The 12,425-nt window shown below is 36.6% G+C and overlaps 1 protein-coding gene across 1 annotated transcript in view; it reads right to left on the bottom strand.

The window, feature by feature from the left end:
* FAM227B (family with sequence similarity 227 member B) overlaps positions 1-12,425 on the bottom strand; it is a 210,254-nt gene that overhangs the window by 62,482 nt on the left and 135,347 nt on the right. The window lies entirely within an intron of this gene.

Genomic DNA, 12,425 nt, shown 5'->3' on the forward strand with positions numbered 1-12,425 from the left:
TTGGCTGCATATTTTTCTCATTTAGTGCTCTGAATATATCATGCCAGTCTTTTCTGGCCTGCCAGATCTCTGTGGATAGGTCTGCTGCCAATCTAATGTTTCTACCGTTGTAGGTTACAGACCTCTTGTCCCGAGCTGCTTTCAGGATTTTCTCTTTGTCTCTGAGACTTGTAAGTTTTACTATTAGATGTCGGGGTGTTGACCTATTTTTATTGATTTTGAGGGGGTTCTCTGTGCCTCCTGGATTTTGATGCCTGTTTCCTTCCCCAAATTAGCAAAGAGTTCTGCTATAATTTGCTCCAATATACCTTCTGCCCCTCTCTCTCTTTCTTCTTCTTCTGGGATCCCAATTATTCTAATGTTGTTTTGCTTTATGGTATCATTTATCTCTCGAATTCTCCCCTCATGATCCAGTAGTTGTTTATCTCTCTTTTTCTCAGCTTCTTTATTCTCCATCATTTGGTCTTCTATATCACTAATTCTCTCTTCTGCCTCTTTTATCCTAGCAGTTAGAGGCTCCATTTTTAATTGCACCTCATTAATAGCCTTTTTGATTTCGACTTGGTTAGATTTTAGTTCTTTCATTTCTCCAGAAAGGGATTCTCTAGTATATTCTGTGCTTTTTTCAAGCCCAGCTAGTATCTTTATAATCGTCATTCTGAATTCTAGTTCTGACATCTTATTAATGTCTGTATTGATTAGGTCCTTGGCAGTCAGTACAGCATCTTGTTCTTTTTTTTGAGGTGAGTTTTTCCATCTTGTCATTTTGTCCAGAGGAGAATAGATGAATGAGAGAACAAAATGCTAAAAAAATGCTAAAAGGGTAACAACAACCCCAGAAAAATATACACTAGGCAAATCAGAAGAGACCCAAAACCGGGGTGAAATGAAAGGGGAAAAAAAAAGAAAAGAATATGAGCAGGCTGGTGAAAATAACAGAGCCACACACTAGATTCTGGGAGGCAAGAAACTCCCTCCCAAAATTTTAAAGAAAGAAAAACATATATATACAAAAATAAGGGTAAATGCGACGAAGGGATGGAATATGAGTGTAAAGATGAAAAGTAAAAAAGATTTTAAAAAAGGAATTGATAATATAAGAAGTTGGTTGAAAAAAATTTAAAAAATCAAAAAAAAAAAAAAAAAAAGGAATGTGACCAGGCGGGGAACTAGGACAATGTCATACACTAGATTTAGGGTATATTTTGGTCTGTTATAAGAAACTGTATCCCAAAATTTAAAGAAAGAAAAACTTATATATATACAAAAAATAAGGTTAAAAACAAACCTGGGAATCTTTTTAAAATCCGGTTTTTACTTTATTAGGTCTGGGGCCTAACAACATCACAGGTATTGGTGATGCTACTAGTCTGTGGAATTGTCTTTTGAATAACAAGGGGATAAATAACACAGATCTGCAACAGTTCCTTTCTAACAATGTGACTTTGAACCTGTGTCTTCAGCTATAAAATGGACAGTGAACACCAATGTCATAGGGTCACTGGAGGGGTAAGTGGGATTGTGAAGTGCTCAGCAACATTGAACTTAGAAAGGAGCACAGAACAGAGAGCAGAGAACATGGGGAGTAATGCTGGTAACTAACATACAAATTGTGCTATCTTCTCAATCCCATGACACTTTATATGTGTCATTAACTGTGGACTCTTAAAAGTGAATTGCTAATGAGAAGAGTGAATCATTTTCTATGTTCAGTTTCTGAGATTTCTCTTCTGAAAAACTACGTTTCCAAATATTAATTTGCTTTAAATGATTGCCCATACAAACCCTACCTCCATAAACTTTACCTGAAAAAAACAAAAAGCCTGCCAAATAAGACTTGAATGGCTCTTTTAAAATTATTGGATAAAGGTTTAAATCACCAGAGGTTGCATCATTATGGGTTATTATTTGAGAATTGTTTGACTTCCATAATATGAAGTTATTCTCAGAGGAGTATGATTAGAATAGAAACCAGATATGTTTTTCAGGACTTTACTGGAAAAAAAAAAGATAAACAAGTAGAATATTAATATAAGAATGACCTAAGGAGGTTTCCAGAAACTTGAAGCATAAGTAGACAGAAAAAGTGTACATGTGTGCATTTATGAGTGAGAAAGAGAAAGAGCAAGAGACAGAAAGAGAGAGGAAAAGAGAATAAAAAATGTGGAGGAGAGGGGCACCTGGGTGGCTTAGTTGGTTAAGGATCTACCTCTGGCTCAGGTCATGATCCCAGGGTCCTGGAATTCAGCCTCACATCGGGCTCCCAGCTCAGTGGGGAGTCTGCTTCTCTCTCCCCCCACCCCGTGCTCTCTCTCTCTCTCTCTCTCTCAAATAAATAAATAAATAAATAAATAAAATCTTTAAAAAAATATGGAGAAGAAAAATGCAGAGAGAAAGGGGAGGAGGACAAATAGGTTAAGAAACAGTTTCAGAATTTAAAACACTACCAAGAAATTTGAAATCTCTGTAAGCATGTGGTATCACCAAGGAAATAGCATAATTTAATTTCAACTGTAAACTAAGAAAGTAAAAAGCAGGACAAGATGGTCTCTCAGTCTAAAGGGAATAAGTACTAATGAGATGAGGACCATTGTGGAAAGAAAAAAAAAATCCCCCTTTAAGCTTAAAATATGACATGATCTGGTTATAGTAAAATAATCCATAATTTTTTTTTTATCCTTTATCTTCCTTTTCAAGGGGTAAAAAGAACAATAATGTTTCTGATGCTTTTGAGTTTGCTTCTTGGTTTTATATTTCATTATGTTAGAAATAAAGTATCCTTATTACCATAATATGTCAACATTCTGAATGGAATAAAATGAAATGGAAGGCATGAAGGGAGGGAAGGGAGGAGTACATCATAAATAATTTCATTACCACTCATGACTTGTCTTTAATTAGCCCTTTAGTTGTACTAAGAACTAGAATTATCCTCTTTTAATTTTATTTATTGAAGGGAAAAATAATAAAATGAATGTTATCCTAATAAAGCATCCTATCTTAGAATACCTTATTATTTTTTTAAAATTTTATTTCCAAATAATCTCTACTCCCAATGTGGGGCTTGAACCCACAACCCCAAGATCAAGAGTCACACACTCCACCACTGAGCCAGCCAGGCACCCCAACATACTTTAAAATATAGTAAAGCTTCATTCATTTAGAGTCCCTAAATTCAAAATTTGCTAGCATTCAAATTGAGTTTGGATTGAAATTTATCTTTTTGCTTTGCAGAAATTTCCCAGATAGTGCAAATTAATAAGATAAATCAGTTATCACAGGAAATTTAAAAACATTTAAGAGAGAAAGCAATTTTCAGTACTTTCATATCCACATTTACAGAAGCTGATAAGCTATTTCCGTATTTGTCTTATGGATAAAATTAAACTAGGTAACAGTTTTATTTATTACAAATATAGTACTTGGCATTAATAAACAGTATTGCTTTTAAAATATGCTATAATTTGGATTTTCACTAATTTAGCACCTTTCTAAATTCATGATACAATGTTTCCAACTTCCAAGCTACTTAGGCTAGGAAACCAAAGCTATAATCATGTGTAGCCAAAAATTCTATTAGAAAGAAATCAGTCTTGTTTTATTGTTCTTTTGGCACTATCAAATGAATGATATAGTTGTCTTTTTGCCCCCTCCCCAAATTAACCTATTTTCTTGCCATTAGGCAAAATTTTAGTTTTAACATATTCTTTTTGTTGTGTAATCTACATGCTGATGTGAACTACTCCACTCTAACATTCCTCTATTAGCATATTTTTTTCTACAGAAGGAAATATAGACTATAGAAGCAATTTTCTTTTAAGTAAAATAATCAAAGAGGTACTAAGTATTAATTTTTTTTTAAAATGCCAACATTGTTACTAAGAAACTTCTTTCTCAGTGTCACCAGAATTGACTGAACACTGTACCCTAACCTACATTTTGACAAATTTAAAACCCACTTATGGCTGAAATCAAAGAATAAAACTGTTTTAGGCTTTTACAATAACATAGCTTGAGTTCTGATCACTTCATGGGGCCTATGACATTTTGAGTGTCAGAGACATTCATAATTAGAAAAATGAGGGAGGATGGCCCTTAACATTTTCGTCAAAATACTTAATACTGCCATGAGAAAAACTTTCCTTTTGCACCAGAGTTCCTTAAAAAGAGATTCTGTTTCTACTTCCACATTTTTGTGGTAATTGATTTGCAAGATGCTTACTGGTTCTCATTGCAAGGAAGTAAGAGGTCCAGATCGCTCTGATCCAGACTGAGTAGAGTTTTGGTTTATACCATTCCTCTTAGATAGACTTTCCAACTGCCTGATTTTCCCATCCATTGCTCTCCCAAGCTTCCTTAGCTATGCAAAACGGCACTACTATTTATCCTGTTGCAAATGTCAGATATCTGGAATTGAATCTTGACTCCTTCTTGTCTCTCAGATTGAATCTATCATCAAGCTTTGTCCCCAATACTGATCTTCCCACTTCTCCCTTCCAAGTACTAACCAGGCCTGATCTTGCTTAGCTTCCGAGATCAGACGAGATCAGGCACTCTCAGAGTGGTATGGCCATAGACGATCTGCCCACTTCTTTCACTCTCTCCATCCACAATCCTAGTCTAGGTCATCATCACCTCCAACATGGATTACAGCCATAGCCTCCTAACTGGTCTCCTTATTTCAGCTTTTGCCATTCTTTAAACCATTCTTCATGGTTTTAGAATGATCACATGACTCACTGATCATAACCCATTATACCTAGGATCAAATCCAAAAATTCCTGTTGTTGGTATCAAGACCCTACATACATTGATTTCATATCACCTAACTTTCCCCTTGTTCACTATGCTCCAGTTATACTGTCACCTTTTAATTTCTAGAACACACTAAACTAATTTTCACCTCAGAACTTTTGTTTTCCCTGTTACCTTTACCTGGAATGGGCTGCCACTTCTTTCTTCTTCTTTTATTTATTTTTTTTAAGATTTTATTTATTTATTTATTTGAGAGAAAGAGAGAGCGAGGGAGCACAAGCAGGAGGAGTGGCAAAGGGAGAGAGAGAAGCAGGCTCCCGCTGAGCAGGGAGCCCAATGTGGGGCTCCATCCCAGGACCCTGGGATCATGACCTCAGCCGAAGGCAGACACTTAACCAACTGAGCCACACAGGCACCCCTGGGCTGCCACTTCTGATTTCTTCTTATCCTTCAGATCTCAGCTTAAATGTTACCTTGTCAGAAAAGCCTTCTGTGCCTAGATTCCAACAACCCCTTTCTTCCCTTTTCTTTTGTGTTATTTGCTACCATAGTAACCTATTTATTTCTTCCTGCAATGTCATCAGAATTCTTTTTATGTGTCCCCTCCTCCATAACTTAAGTTCCATGAAGTCAGGGACTTTGCTTATCTTCTATTATATTTGTATATTATGTAAATACATAGTAAGTGATGATTTGAAGTAATTAGCTGAGTTAACAGAATATATAGGATCAAGGATTTTACTGCATCACTGAAAACTCAATATGTAAAATTCAAAGGAAATATCTGATGACATGATTCTTGGATTCCTCATGAAGACTGAAGATAAAAGAAGGACGGGAGAGAGAGTGGGGAGAGAAGGTAGAGAGAGAGGATTTGTGAGGAGGATTTCTTTTTCTTTTTATTAACATATAATGTATTATTTGTTTCAGGGGTACAGGTCTGTGATTCATCAGTCTTACACAATTCACAGTGCTCACCATAGCACATACGCTCCCCAATGTCCATCACCCAGCCAACCCATTCCTCCCACCCCCCTCCACTTCAGCAAGCGTCAGTTTGTTTCCTGAGATTAAGAGTCTCTTATGGTTTGTCTCCCTCTCTGGTTTCTTCTTGTTTCATTTTTTCCCTCTCTTCCCCTATGATTGAGGAGGATTTCTTCTCTGTTAGTCCTTTCCCTACCAAGAAGAGAAGTGGGGAGGAAGTGTATCTCCCTTCACCCCAAATCTAGTGAGAGAGTAGTGTTTGAGAAATATTGAGGGCCACAGAGGATGTTGGGAACAGAAGATTTTATATGAGAAAAAGAAGACTACAGTTTTATTCAGGAAAAATGGGGGTGTTACTGAGGACTTTTGTGCAGAAAAATAACATGATTACAACTGTGCTTTAGAAAGATTAACCTGATAGCAATGCACAAAATGGGTTGGAGGTCGGAAGGAGGAGATGCAAGGAGGTGACTTAGAAATAGAGTTGACATGAGAAAAAACAATTACTTGCCTTAGGATATGAAGGTGATAATTGACAGGCAGAAACAGGTGTGGAAGAAGTTGTGGTGGTAGAATTGATAACTTTTGGAATTGATTAGATGAAGAAGGAGGACTAAGTATGACTAAATTAATATTAAATACCATCGAGAGGAAAATTTGAGTAATATTTAAAGATAGCAAGAATGTTTAGTTTGAAGAGAAGCCTAAGGAGAAGTATTAACGCCCTTTCTCTTATGCATGAGTTATTTTGTTAGCTACAGGTTTATAAGAACCTATAATTTAATGGATACCTGGCTTTTCATGGATGTATCTTTATACTAAAATTGTTGAACTCCATTAACAGTCTTCTCTTTCTTTGCTATCATAATTATCTTTATTCTGCCTCCTTCCGCTACTTTTGAAAAGTTCATCTGCTATTGGGGTGCCTGGGTGGCAAAGTCAGTTGGGTGGCCGACTTTTGGTTTTAGCTCAGGTTGTGATCTCATGGTCAGGATATTGAGCACTCAGCTAGGAGTTTGCTTGAGTTTCTCTCTCCTTCTCCCTCTGTCTCTCCCCCTCCACTCTCACCATGTGTGCGCACTCTCTCTCTCAAATAAATAAATAAATCTTAAAAAAAAAAGAGAAAAGTTCATTTGCTGCTAAAAAGTACTGGTTTTAAAGCTAATGAATTAAAAAAAATCAATTTTGTTATTAACACATTGACATTTATGAAATATTTTAAAAAATTTTTGTTGCTAGTTTTACCCCATATTTTGCTGCCTTGCTATGTGGACAATGAATATGGAGCCAAAGAATGACAACTTAAAGCAAAGAATGTAATAACCCTAATTGCACAGGGTCTTTGTTGTTTTTCATGATATTCTCCTAGGGGTGAAGCAAAATTCTCTCCCTACTCATTATAATGCTTTTCAACTGCTAGAGTGGCACTATGCTGTCAAAAGTAGGCACTAATGTATAGCACTGAATAAAGGAGACAGATTCTTTGTAAAGTTAAGCATTAATTTAAGTGGAGTCAAGCCAATTAAGAGTGAACTGCATAATATAACTTCTATATAGAAATTTCCAAATTGAAAAAATAAAGAACTAATAACTCTAGAGATCTTGCTCTAGGTCTAAACTTGCATAGTAATTCAGAAAAGTAATAATATATTTTGAAGAACTTTAACTTTAGATTAGCATTTCAGAGACTTTTTATAAATATTAAATTAAATAAAACAAACTTTTATAGACAAAGACACAAAAAGTCAAGTTACATTTGTAAACTGAGATATTTATATAGTTGAGTCATAGGCACACCACAATTTTGAACATAAGACTCAGACTCTGTACCTTATATACAATTAGTTTTAAAATGTTAGGGCATTATGCCAAGAATAACCACAAAGTTTACATGACTGAGGATTTATAGGGACCCCAGCCTTGCTCATTTACTTTTTGAGATTTTACTCCCGAGTTTAAACCACTGTCTTTGCCCAGGTCCATCAGGTTTGGAGCAGACACACCTATACTTCAACTTCCTATTACACTTAGAATAAACCTAAACTCCTATTACCATGACCTTCAAAGTTCTTTAGGATCTGGCCTCTGCCTACTTTTTCAGTTTCATTTGTATCTCACTATTCTCCCCATTGCTCATGGACTTCATATACATTGGCCTTCTTTCAGTTCTTCGAAGTTCCAGGAAGCTTAAAATTTACCTCCCCAGACAGGACTTTTCTACTTAAAGTAGGTCCCTTTACTCATTTACCCCTATCTCCTTGAATATCTTCTTTGCATCCTAATATCCACCCCCAACTTACACCACAGATTTATGTGTTTATGTTTGTTCCCTCACTGGAATGCATACTCTGTAAGGTCAGAGTATTCTCCTGGAATATTCCTTCCAGAGTATTCACCATTGTATCTCCAAAACTCTAGGACAACATCTGGTACCAAGTAGCTATTTGATAAATATTTGTTTAGTGAGTAGATCAAGGAAGTAAGTAATATTGGTTGTATGGCATAATCCAAAATTGGGGCTAAATTTATGGAATGGAAAAAAAATTATGGAAAGAGACTGACAGGAGAAAAGATGAAGATAAATCCATAGTGTGATGCTAGCTGTGGGAATATAGTAGAAGTAGGTCTTGTACCATAATCTCAAATATGCAAGAAATAACATATAAATTATGTTTATAAATCAACCTTGTTTCAACTTTGAGAATGTTACCCCCCAGGTTGGTAAAAAACTTAACCTCCATTGTTCCTGGGTTACCCTCTTCTGCCTCAAGATGGGATAGGATTCAGAGACAAGGCAAGGCCCTCTGGTTTTTGAGTCATTTGTCTACTCTTGTTCCTTCTGGGTGTTCCCTGACTCTGCTCACACAGTTCCTTCAGGTATGGGCCTCCTGCTGCTTTCAGATTTCTTTTTGAAACAGGGAAATCTTTGAGGGGTGCTTAGGGCCCCATCTGTTTAGACACATGAGGCAGTCCTTACTCTCTGGAGCTTTGCTGCTTCTCCTGTGTGCTACAGTGTTTCCAGAAATATAGGAGCTTGGCTCCCCAAGTAGACTTCTCTATGCTCCTTTCACAGTACTTAGCACAACACTGTGAGGTGGATTCAGGTTTTATACAACTCAGGAAGTGTATGTGACATTTTTCCTCCCCCATCTTTCCTTTCCAATTACAAAGTTTGGCTATCTTTTTGAAAATATGAAGAATAGAAAAAACAAGATAAATGAACATAATTTAATATTACATAAACTTATTCCTGATCATGTCACCCTTTTGCTTAACATACTCTAACAGCTTCTTATTGCTTTTAGGGTGAAGATCAGACTCCCTAACATAGCACAACAGGATCCTGCCTGCCTCTCCCGCCTCTCCATGCACTGCAGTCCTTTTCATTCCCTTTAATAAAACCATACTGGTGTTTCATCATTGAAAAAACATGTTCTCTTTAAATACAGGGTCTTTGTACATTTACAGGTACCTGTTCACCTGCTTAATTCCCACTCACCCTTTATTTATTTATTTATTTATTTATTTATTTATTTATTTGACAGAGAGAGACATAGCGAGAGCAGGAACACAAGCAGGGGGAGTGGGAGAGGGAGAAGCAGGCTTCCTGCCGAGCAGGGAGCCCGATGTGGGACTCGATCCCAGGACCCTGGGATCATGACCTGAGCCGAAGGCAGACGCTTAACGACTGAGCCACCCAGGCGCCCCCACTCACCCTTTAAATTGCAGCTTTACTGGCATTACTGCAGGGAAAGTTTCCCTACTGCCACCTGTTGTGGACACTCATAGCACCATGTAACTTTTCTATATAGTACTCCCTGATGGTGACTTTCTCTCATAAGATGAAAAATGGGCAGAAGACATGAACAAACATTTCTCCAAAGAAGACATCCAGATGGCCAACAGACACATGAAAAAATGCTCAACATCACTCAGTATCAGGGAACTACAAATAAAAACCACAATGAGATACCAACTCACAGCAGTCAGAATGGTTAAAATTAACAAGTCAGGAAAAAACAAATGTTGGTGAAGATGAGGAAAACAGGGAACCCTCTTATACTGCTGGTGGGAATGCAAGCTGGTATAGCCACTCTGGAAAACAGTATGGAGGTTCCTCAAAAAAACTACCCTATGACCCAGCAATTGCACTAGTAGGTATTTACCCAAAGGATACAAACATAGTGATCCAAAAGGGCACCTGTACCCCAATGTTTATAGCAGCAATGTCCACAATAGCCAAATTATGGAAAGAACCCAGATGTCCATCAACAGATGAATGGATAAAGAAGATGTGGTATCTATATACAATGGAATATTACTCAGCCTTCAAAAATGAAATCTTACCATATGCAACGATGTGGATGGAACTAGAGGGTATTATGCTAAGCGAAATAAGTCAATCAGAGAAAGACAATTATCATCTGATGTCACTCATATGTGGAATTTAAGAAGCAAAACAGAGGATCATAGGGGAAGGGAGGGAAAAATAAAATAAGATGAAATCAGAGAGGGAGAAAAACCACAAGAGACTCTTAGTTACAGGATACAAACTGAGGGTTGCTGGAGCGGAGGTGGTGGGGGGATGGGGTAACTGGGTGATGGGCAGAAAGGAGGGCATGTGATGTAATGAGCACTGGGTGTTATATGCAACTGATGAATCACTGAGCTCTGCCTCTGAAACTAATAATACATTATATGTTAATTAATTGAATTTAAATAAAATAAAATTTAAAAAAACCCAGAGTGTTACCCCATCTAGAGATACCTAAAGTTACTCTTGGTTTCTGGAGAATACTTCTTAAAGTATAAGTGTAATAAGGGCATAAATGAAGTCTTCATTACAGCTGTGGTGTTAGTGAAACAGGTTGTGGGCCTATCTTGAATTAATTATTTTCCATTAGGAAAACAGATAATCAAAAGTTAGTTTTATTTATTTATTTATTTTTAATTTTTCTTTAAAAGATTTTATTTATTTATTTGTCAGAGAGAGAGCACGCGCGAGAGCATGAGCAGGGGGAGGGGCAGAGGGAGAAGCAGGCTCCCCGCTGAGCAAGGAGCCGTAAGTGGGACTCGGAAGTGGGACTCTGTCCCAGGACTCCGGGATTATGACCTGAGCCGAAGGCAGATGCTTAATCAACTGAGCCACTCAGGCGTCCTGATAATCAAAAGATTTAAATATAGTTCCCTTGTTGAGAAGCCACTTGTTAATATTATGGGGATTATATTTTCAAATCACAGAGTACAATAGCATCTAATGAACTTAAAGTGAATAGATCACAATTTTGTGCTTCGTTTCCAATTTTACAGTTAACCCTATAGAGCAGATTTTAAGGAGGCTCTAGCAGTCTTTATCAACAAAGTATCCATTTCTCTTAAGTCTTGAGCATTTAATTAGCGAATTTTGACTTTTAATCTATTGATTCCTTAGTTTAAAATCTGTATGGTCAGTGTGGAACAGATGGATTAAGTAGCTCTTGAATATTTTTACATGTGAACTGTTAATAATTTTCACTTCTTTAGAGAGAATATCCAAGTTCTAGGAGTTCTGACACTGCTCCTTATTGTTGCCTGTAGGGCTATGATTCAGAACACAGTAGCATCATACTTTCTTTCCCTTCTCCTCTTCCTCCTTTTGGAGAAATACATGATAGAGTATTTTAGAGTGACCTATTCAACAGATGCAATTAGAGAAGGGCCCACCCTCCTCTGCTCTAGTAAACTTATAAATTTCAAAATCTGGTGCCCAAAGAGTAACTCGGTACATTTAGACTATTCCATGCTCTTGAGTCTGTTCCCCAAAAGCATAGAAATCACATACACTATAATCTGAGTGAAAGGACTTAATTTCCTTTTCCTATTTGGTCTATATGCACCACCTGGTGGTAAAATAGTGCATTTCAAGTGGTGTGTGTGTGTGTGTGTGTGTGTGTGTGTGTGTGTGTGTTGGGGGTATTAACATGGGAAAGAGAATTTCAAAAAACATTCCTAAATATTGATTTAGATTTATAATGCAATTATTTTGCAGCAAATATCTAATAAAACACTAGAACACTACTATATATATAATGCCAGAATAGGAAGTAAAGGAGAGAATAACTCATGTTGGAAACTACAATAGCTTTCTCTTATTTACGTTAACTATAGCTCTTATAATTCCATCCTTACATAAACATTTATTTATTGTGCTAATGTTCTTATTGAGGCAAGAGTCAAACACTGATAACCAGTGTAAAACCATTTTCTTTATTTTTAATTTTCAAGGATTATAATCTTGAAAAGTATGCAATCTCTTCCTTATATTAGTAGTTAGTACAAGTCAAAGTCACAGAATTTTAAAACTACAAGGCACCATAGAATCATTTAGACTAATGCACTAATTTTACAAATGTAGTAGCTGAGACTCAGAAATGCCAAGTGACTTGCCCAGAGTCATACTGGTAATTAGTGGCTCAGCTCAAATAAGAAACTAGGTCTTTTCACTTTCAGTCTAGGAATATAAAATCTAAAAATTATACTCATATACCATGGTAAAATACCTCTGTATGGAAAGATATGCACTTAACTTGGCCACATAGTGCTTTAGAACACTAAGATGTGAGTTAATTAACACAGGCTAGTTTTGTTCTAAAATTCTGAGTGCAAAGAAGTAACAGTAGAAATGCACATATCATAAAGCTATGGAA

This window comes from Phoca vitulina, unplaced genomic scaffold (assembly GCF_004348235.1).
Source record: "Phoca vitulina isolate PV1807 unplaced genomic scaffold, GSC_HSeal_1.0 scaffold20, whole genome shotgun sequence".
Classification (NCBI taxonomy): Eukaryota; Metazoa; Chordata; class Mammalia; order Carnivora; family Phocidae; genus Phoca; species Phoca vitulina.